Genomic DNA, 10034 nt, shown 5'->3' with positions numbered 1-10034 from the left:
TTGCTTCATATTTAAATTATGCTTATTAGATGATGTCTATTTCATTCCTATAGAAATTACCTTACATTTCGTTTCGGCAAATAAATATCATTGAAGGTGGACAGTTTCGAATTGTAATATTATGTGGCTGTGTCACTTATAGAATCCCTAAGCAATATCAACTGCTTGTGTCTAAATTGTGATTAATTATTGTGTACCACAAAAAGTGGTCCAAATCACTTCAAGTACCGTTTTTTGAATAAAAAACTTCATCTTTTTCTTTCTTTTAGCAAACTTTTACCGAGGGTGAAATGCAAATATGGGTTTGCACCAATCATTGGCCAAATTGTTCTATCGGACAGCTTTGAGGTGCTAATGTTGAGCAAACTTTGCTTGCCACTGGCGTCAGGAGGGGAATCTTATTTTTTCCGAGTGTTGTCGAATTTTAAAATCGAGAGTTGTACACTTGTTTCAGTAAGAACACGAAAATGTTGAGCAACCAATCAAAAATATATTTATTTGTATAAAACTAATTAAATCAGTAATTCTTACAAATCGTCAAATGACCGTGCATTTGTATATGCCTTTACATGTCTCATTATTTATTTGTGATTTATCGAACTTTTTTTTTCTCTACTTATTTTTTAATCAGAGTCGCAACTCAGTGCTTTATGAGTTAAACAGGAACTACTGCTACGAAATTACCAAATACTGATAGTTAAAACTGCTGAACAGGCCTCCCCCAATGATTTCCACATCGCTCGGTTGGTAACGGCTAGCGGCCTGCATCCAGCGCCTTCCTGCTACCTTTATGAGGTCGTCGGTCCACGTTGTGGGTGGATGTCCCACGCAGCGTTTTCCAGTACGTGGTAATTTTGTAATTATGTTATTTTAAAAGGAAAATAAACCTACAGCTTTTGCTTAAAATATTTTAAGCTGAAATGCCTGTAAATAAGAAATCGCTACCAAAAGCGTTTTTTATTTTTAAGCAAAAACTAACATTTTGTCATCAAATAACGAGGTCCATCTATTTCACCACCCTCCAATATAAAATCGTCACGTAGCCTCTCAATTTTACACCCGATTAGAATTAAAAAACGAGCGAAAAGGGTGAGAGGGTAATCACTCCTTACTTTATTCAGAGGTGAGGGTGAAAGTAAGAAAAGGAGTGACTTGTTATTTTAACTTCAACGAATGAGTTTAACAAACATAGGTTCAGTGCGAGTTTACATCAAATTCTTTGCTAGCGACTTACTTATTGGCAGACAGTGGTGACTGAGTTTGTTGCGGCGTTATCAAATGTTGGCCTCGAAGCGCTGGTAGGGAAAAAAATATTATGAGACATGTAGAGGCTAATTAATTAAGATTAAAATATTTGACGATTTGTAAGTAACTATTTATACAGGGTGGAAACGTTAAGTAATCTCACTCGATTATTTCTAAACTATACAAGATATCGAAAAACTGATTACTGATTCTGAAAGTGCTTTACAAGCTCTTTCAAACAGTACCAATAATAGGTTACAGAATAAACTGTATCTATCCAAAAATTCGATGTTTCCAGCTTCCATACTTTTAGTAAAATCATTTAATATTAAAAACTATACAAGATATTAAAAACTGGTTACTGATCCAGAAAGTGCTTCTCGAGCTCTATCCAACAGTACCAACAATAGGTTACAAAATAAACTGAATCCATCCGAAAATTCAATGTTTCCAGCTTTCATACACTGAAAAAAATGTTTGGTTACTGCTTATACAACAAAAGTGACCACCGAACTAAGTGTAGCTCACTACAGAATTATTTGTTTAATTTACACAACATTTTGTTCCTCATAACCAAAGTGTTCGGTGGTCACTTTTGTTGTGTAAGCAGTAACCAAACATTTTTTTCAGTGTACATTTAGTACAGCCACAGCCATGGCACTCATGTCTTGTTAATATTATAGCAAGTAAACCCTAAAACCAATGTTTTCTAAGAATAATTTTAAATAAGAATGCAATTTACGAGTTCATTTTAAGTGTTTATTATTAAATAAAAAAAAATATTACTTCTAATATTGTTTGATTGGCATACATTTAGTATGGAGGCTGAAAACATTTAATTTTCAGATAGATCCAGTTAATTCTGTAACCTAATATTGGTACCGTTGGATAGAGCTCGTAAAGCACTTTCAGGATCAATAACCAGTTTTTCGATATCTTGTATAGTTTAGAAATAATCTAATGAGATCACTTATCGTTTCCACCCTTTATCCCAACTAATATTATAAATGCGAAAGTAACTCTGTCTGTCTGTCTGTCTGTCTGTCTGTTACGCTTTCCCGCTTAAACCTCGCAACCGATTTTGATGAAATTTGGCATAGAGATAGTTTGAGTCCCGGAAAAGAACATAGGATAGTTTTTATCCCGGTTTTTGAAACAGGGACGCGCGCGATAAAGTTTTTCTGTGACAGACAAAATTCCACGCGGGCGAAGCCGCGGGCGGAAAGCTAGTAGTCTATAAAAATAAAGAAATTACATTGTAGTTATAAATGAAATGTATGCCGGATTCTACAGCGTCCCTAGCGGATACTTTCAAGAACTAAAATCTTCATAGTTTTTTTGACTAACTCGCTAGCGACAACGTTCAATGCCAACTCGCACACTGAGCTGTAGGTGTCATGGCAATTAATTATTTGTTGTCATAACAGATAATATTTTTGCTAAAAAAATAAGAATTAGTAAAAAAATATTAAAACCGACTCCAAAAAACCTGCACTAAAAACTAGAAAATAATTACGTTATTTATTTATTAGGCAAATATACAGGATTACAGGTTAAGTCGAGCTATTCCCGTTAGGAGCGTCTAGTTTACATCGTTTCTGACTAATTTGATTATGAAACACCCTATCTTAAATCTTAATTTGAACTTAATTGTTTTTATGATAATTTCCCGATTTTTGGCTATCAGCTTAGATATTTTTAAATTTGTAAGTCATATTATTACTATTATTTGATTTTTACGTGTAGAACAAGATGCGAAGTTGGTGTCAGCCTGCTCAGTACCAAGAAATGTTAAAAATTTACCGGCACCGACTAATCTGATCGCGATTATCACCTGAAATTCAGGGAATCCCTGAAGTGTGTATAGTTTGAACTGATATATTTCCTAGAACGTATAAATGATAACACCGAGGAAGTCCTACGCCTAGTGATGTGCGTTACTTGTCATGTAATATTTAGTAACGTGTGATTTAACATGACAATACAAGTGCCTTTTATTCTTTGTCTAATATCTGATTTTTATGTATAATATTTGGGCAATGATTCGAAGTTGTATCCACATCAGCCAGATAGTTTTGACAGTTCATACTCCATGCCAGACAATCTTTTGAGGGAAGCTGCCAAAGCCGCGATGACCCAAACTTCATGATTCACCAACATTCTAACCTATATTTTGAGCATATACTGAAAAACTTTCAGCTTTTATAAAATGACGTAGGCCTGACGTTCACTAGCTCTTAGTCTACTATGACTATGGAATACCCAGAGCAAGAGTGAACCTATCTCCTTAATTAATGACTAAATCACAATACTCGGGGAAGACCGACAATAGCTGCGAGTAATTATTACATTAACCTGTAAATAAAAATCTTAATTACCATTAATTGGTTAGATTTTCCTCTAACGCCGACCAAGGTCAAATGACTGTACAGACCTGGTATTTTTCACAGTGACTAAATACGAATGGGAAACATCTACACGGGCCTTTCGTTAAACTGTATAAGTATACAAGTCCTTTTTTTATAAACCAACAAGGCCAAGTAAAAAAAAACCGGCCAAGTGCGAGTCGGACTCGCACACCGAGGGTTCCGCCGTACAAACGTAGCGGTTTATAATTTATGACGTATTAAATCAAATTACTTACTAGATATCGTAGTAGTCTTTAAGTTTTGATTCCGTTGCGAGTAGAATTCGTGCCGAATTTCAAGATTCTGAGTTCACGGGAAGTACCTTGCAGGTTTTGATTCCCTAGCGTGTGACGGAAATTCGTCTAAGGTGTCGGTATAAACTGCTGTATCTTTTGATTGCGTTAACTTAGAAGTTTGATTTTTTCACTGCTTAAAGGGACAATAGACCTAGGTATTTGGTATAAATTTCAATTTGATACCTTTATTCGTTCGTGAGAAATAAGGTAGTAAGTTTCATTTTTATTAAAGTATTTTTATTATATTTTATAATTTTTCCTATATTTGCATTATATGACAATGCTTCATGCCAAATTTCAAGATTCTGAGTTTACGGGAAGTATCCTGTAGGTTTTGATTCCTTTGCGAGTGTCGAAAATTTGATGAAAATATCGACATAATCGGCTGTAAAAGCCAAGCCAATCAAAAAAAGATGATTGGCTTGGCTTAGAAGTTTGATATTTTCACAGCTTAAAGGGACAATAGACCTGAGTACTTCATGTGAATTTCAGCTTGATACGTCCACGCGTTCTTAAGATAAAGGGTCTTGACAGACAGACAGACGGACAACAAAGTGATCCTATAAGGGTTCCGTTTTTTCCTTTTGAGGTACGGAACCCTAAAAATGTGAACAGGCAGATAAAGGAACAGGAATAGATGTTTTTAATCTAATATAACTGTGTTTACTAGCTTGAAATAAAAATATGATTCCCAAAGTTATCTAACTTAGGTTTTTCATATTAATTAAATAAACTGCAATAACTATTTAATAACTAAGCAGAGCTTGTACTACTGTAGCCAGATATGCTAGATATGTATTTAAATATTCCAGCATAAAAAATACCGGGTAAAAAATATTAATTTGACGGGTTACACAATTATGCGTAGAGCCCGTCGGCCGATAATGCGACTATATAAACCTCTGTCACTTGAAGTTAGTTAGCACTCGAAAAAGAACCGACGGATATCTTAGAAATCGTGATTTTTGTGTAGGATTTATAAAAGTTTTAGCAATATGGAGGAGCCTAGCCCTAACGGATTACCCACAAGAAAACTGATACCTAGTAAGTTTGTTTTATTTTAAAGTTAAAATTAATTAAACTTAGTTGTTTTTGACTTTCGTAAAGCATTATGAAATTACAGTGTTAATTTTAAGTATAATTTATAAAATAGTTTTGAATTTTACAGTATTTTTTATATTCATTTCAACCTTAAGTTGCTAAAATAGTACAGTACCCCCAAACGAGATCTCTACCCTACGTTTCTGTCAACGTAAAATTGTGAACTAAATCTATACTAATAGAAAAGATATTACGAAACTCCACCCCTAAGGGGGTAAAACGGGAACGGGATAAAAGATTTGGACAGAATTTNCAGGAATTATGTTAACAATTTTGTTTTATTCATTTTCAGAAACCAATATTGAGGCATCGGTGTTCCAGCCAGCATCGAACCTGCTACCTCCAGATACAACTTCTCCTCCCAAGCCGCCTTCAGACGTCATCTGGGAACCTCAAACACTTGCCTCCACTAAGCATCCAAAGAAGGAGAAAAAGAAAACCGAAGAAGATAACAATTTAAGATATGCGTAAAGCCCGGTCTGTGAGCACGTAGAATTTTGTCCAATGACCCCAAGCTACAGTGAGTGTGCGAGCGCGACAGCAACATAATTACGCGCGAGCGATAAGGATGGGTAGCTTGGGGTCACTCATTGGACAAAATTCTACGTGCTTACAGACCAGACTATAGAAAGCAATGCAACACTGTTGGACTGTTGTAATTAAAGTAACTATGTTGTGATTAAAATAAGTAATATTAAAATGAATGTAACATTAAGATTTCTTTTGATATTTGCATGCTATTGTTAATGGCTGGATAGGTTATCATATTTTGTTATTTCTGACCTTCTGTTACTAATTTAAAGACAAATAAATTAATAATGAAATTGCCGTTTTGTATGGAGGATTTAGCGAGAATACTTTCATACTTTAGCCCATTAAATAAGTAGATTTCCTTAGTGGACATTTTAAATACACTGCGCCATTTTGTCCTCATTATTAATTTTAAAATTAGTTTGTTATTATTATTAGTAGTTACTTATTTAGGAGAACGCTATGTGGACTGGACAGGCCTCCCACTCGGTGGACCGACGATCTGGTGAAGGTCGCGGGAAGCACCTGGATGCGGGCAGCGCAGGACCGGTCCTGGAAATACATGACGCCCTTTGGCTGAGATGATGATGATGATGATGTTGATTTACTAGTAATATTTATTACATTTCTATGTACCTATTAATGCACATTTTTTATTGGTTTTTATATGTTTAGATGTTAATATTTAAACTTGTGTTGTAACAATTTTAATAAATCATCAATTTACAAGCTTTGGTTTATTTTAAGCCGTAAAGAGGAATATGCATTGTTTGGCTAAAAATCTCGGAAACTATTTTTTAGTAGTCGCTCGACCTTGTAGTTCCAATACCGTACGGCCAAATATTGCGGGTTCGATTCCCACACAATGCAAATATTCGTATGCACGAACAAAAGTCTTTCTTCCTTTTATAAAGACTAAGAAATATTACTTACAAATCGACAAATATTTTGCTGTTAAGGAGCCTCTGCATGTCTCATAATCTTTTTACCCTACCACTGTTCGAGACCAACATTTGGCAAGTGCTGAGAAGAAGCGCCGCAACAAACTCAGTCACCACTGTCTGCCGGTTGATTTAAATAAATAGAAATAGCAGTAGGTCATCAAGCAACATCTGTCTTTCCCGAAAACTATAATCCGGGCCTTTTCAAGGCGAGAGTGAATAGGCACTTACAGGGCAGATATTTACCATCCTAGACTGCATCCCACTTAACATCAGGTGCGATTGTGGTCAAATACCTGCCTTGTTATGCATAAAAAATATTGATTCAGCAGAAGCAGTTCTCTGAATTTACCACGCATTCTTGTATGTGCATCTTATAAAAATGGGGAAAAAAAATTGCGTACTTGCCGTTATTGATAAGGATTCAGGATATGGATATTTGTGATAAGCGTGATAAAATTTTCGTCTTATCGTTTCTTTATAGACACACAGTCTGTGTGGTTGCGATATTATTATCGCTTATGCATTTTATCTATGTGTGTATTATTATATGTACCTATATTATGAATACATAAATGTATGATAGATTAGATTAGGTTACTTATAGTCGGAAACGTGGCCTCTCACTATAGGCCTTATACAGAAGCTCAAAGTTGCACAGCGTGCTATGGAGCGGGCTATGCTTGTGTGTTTCTTTGCGAGATCGAATCAGAAATGAGGAAATCCGTAAATGAACTAAAGTCGCTGACATAGCCCGATGGATTAGCAAGCTGAAGTGGCAATGGGCAGGGCACATAGTGCGCAGAACTGACGGCCGATGGGGCAGCAAGGTTCTGGAATGGAGGCCGCGTACCGGAAAGCGCAGCGTGGGACGTCCACCTACAAGGTGGACCGACGACATCGTAAAGGTAGCAGGGAAGCGCTGGACGCAGGCCGCTACCAATCGATCAACGTGGAAAGCATTAGGGGAGGCCTATGTTCAGCAGTGGACGTCCTATGGCTGACATGATGATGATGATGATGATGATGACTTATAGTCGTAGATTATTAAAATATCTGTCGCACTGTTACACTTTCACCCGAAACCGATTTATATGAATTTTGATACAGCTATAACCCGATCGAGTTAAGTAAGAGTCAAGCACACCTGGCAGCCGTGACATCACATCGCTGCTCTGGTATAAATTGTTTCATCTACGAAGACGCGCCCCACCACTTTTTGGTCGAGGGAAGCGCGGAGTGCGGGGAGTTTGATCCGAGCAATCCGAGCGTCATTATTGTAGTGTGTGTGTGATAACAGCGTTGCAATTGGATAATATCCTTGAGTGCACACGACCAAAAAGTGGTGGGGCGCGTCTTCGTGGATGAAACGAAGTGGTGTAAAGTGTCTGGGGCCCATATGCACAGACATTACTATGAGGTCTCTCAGTGCGCGTGGACGTACAGTGTCACACACGAACCATTTTTTTTACGTCGGGAAATGCTTTGCGCATACCCACTGGTCGATGGGGACGGCCAGTGGGTTATGTGGGACTCTCCCCGCCTACCCACTAAGGGCGAGGCCTTCCCACTAAAACCCGACGGTTTCCACCAGAGCCCAAAGAAACGGAGCCGCGAGTTATTGCCCTAGTTGGACAGTCATCCGCGGCTCCCCTCAGGCTAGAGGCTCGCTCACGAGCGATCCTCTTTGGCTTCGAGGGAACCCCCAATCCCCTCCTCCAGTTGTTTTTTATAGAGGTTTTCTCCTCGCGGCCCTGGTACAACAGGACAGCTCTAAACGTTGTGCGTTCGATTTCCTGCTTCACTTAAGCAAGCATCGTTTGTGAATACGGGTGGAAGTATGTTTATATTATCCATAGTCTCCTGCAGTAGTCGATTGCTCATCGTAGATAGTAATCTAGTTATGATATTCAGGCACATCCGCTTTTACCAATAACAGGAAATCTACAAGATATTGTCAATCAATGTAAGTTTTAGATCGGAAGTAATTATTTTATGCAAAACAAGGCATGTATTTGACCGCAATCGCACCTGGTGTTAAGTGAGATGCAGTCTAGGATGGTACATACAGGCTGTCCCATAAATTAGTGTCAAGCCGAAGCCCAGAGTTAGATCGTCACAAGGGCTACCCAAATAACCGTGTCTTTTGATAGTTTTCGTGTTATGGATGTAAATACTTAGCTAGGCCTAGTATTCATGTAATAATAATAAAAAAATCAGGCACGTAACTTGACTATTCGCGTCACAGTGACCAAAAAAGTGACAAAGCACAGAAATTTAAAACAATCATAACTCGAAAACTATAAAAAATCGCGGAACATACATGAGGATGATTTGGATAGCCCTAGTGATGCTCTGCCTCTGGGTTTGCTTGACACTACTTTTTGGGACAGCCTGTATATGCCCTGTAAGTGCTTTAATTTGTAAGGGCATATAGCTCGTAGAGACGATGGCCGTTGGGGCAGAAAAGTTCTCGAGTAGCAACCACGAGCCGGAAGACGTAGCCTGGGCAGGCCTCCCACAGGTGGACCGACGATCTGGTGAAGGTAGCTGGAGGTACCTGGATGTGGGCGGCGCAGGACTCTTAGTGGAAATCCTTGGGGGAGGCCTTTGTCCAGCAGTGGACGTCATTCGGCTGATACGAACTACACTTAGGTACTCGTACCTACATAGTGAGTGATGATAATATACTTATTTTGTTGTTATTAAACAAGATTTTGTCTGGTGATATCACACGGTAATCCATGATAGACTATTAAATAGATAAAACTGGTGAAGTACACTCTATTTACATTTATTTATTGCTGTGTATGAATAAAATTTATACTAAACGTTTATTTAAAAAAATCTGTTGTTTATTCCATTTATTGAAGAAGGCTTGCTATTTTTTTTTATCCACAACGAATGTATAAACTCTATGGATAGTATAAAGCATTTTGAGAGCTTTACGAAGCATCTCAATGGGACTTCGTACGCGTGGATCCCGTTTTACTACCTTAGGGGTGGAGTTTCGTAAATTCCTTTCTTAGCGGATGCCTACGTCTTAAAATCTACCTGTACGCGAAATTTCAGCCCGATCCGTCCATGGTTTGGGCTGTGCGTTGATAGATCCCTGTCTGTCAGTCACCTTTGAGTTATATATTTTAGTAGATAGTTGGTATTGCTGGCGACTGATATGACCCTACTCTACGGTGGCGCCATCCTGGTGAGGGCAAAAGCGATAGTTCTCCTACCGCTTCAGCGCTGACCATTTGGCACCACTGTCTTCGCAAAGTGACAGTGACCTTACTCTACAGTGACTTCTTAATGACTGCTTGTGTTCGATTCCCGAACCTGGCTGCACAGGAATCGCAGAGGTGGAAACGGAAAGTGGGAATGTCCCGTTATGACAGTGACATAAGCGAAGTCAGCAGCAAGCTAGCGCTAGCAGCAGATAAAAAAGTACACTCTTCATCAAAATATAATTATAATATTATGCAAACAAACATGTCCGACTGACGTTGACACGAATT

This window comes from Ostrinia furnacalis, unplaced genomic scaffold, assembly GCF_004193835.3.
Source record: "Ostrinia furnacalis isolate ACB-3 unplaced genomic scaffold, ASM419383v2 OfSCF3304, whole genome shotgun sequence".
Taxonomy (NCBI): Eukaryota; Metazoa; Arthropoda; class Insecta; order Lepidoptera; family Crambidae; genus Ostrinia; species Ostrinia furnacalis.
Note: the sequence above shows the minus strand (reverse complement) of the source record.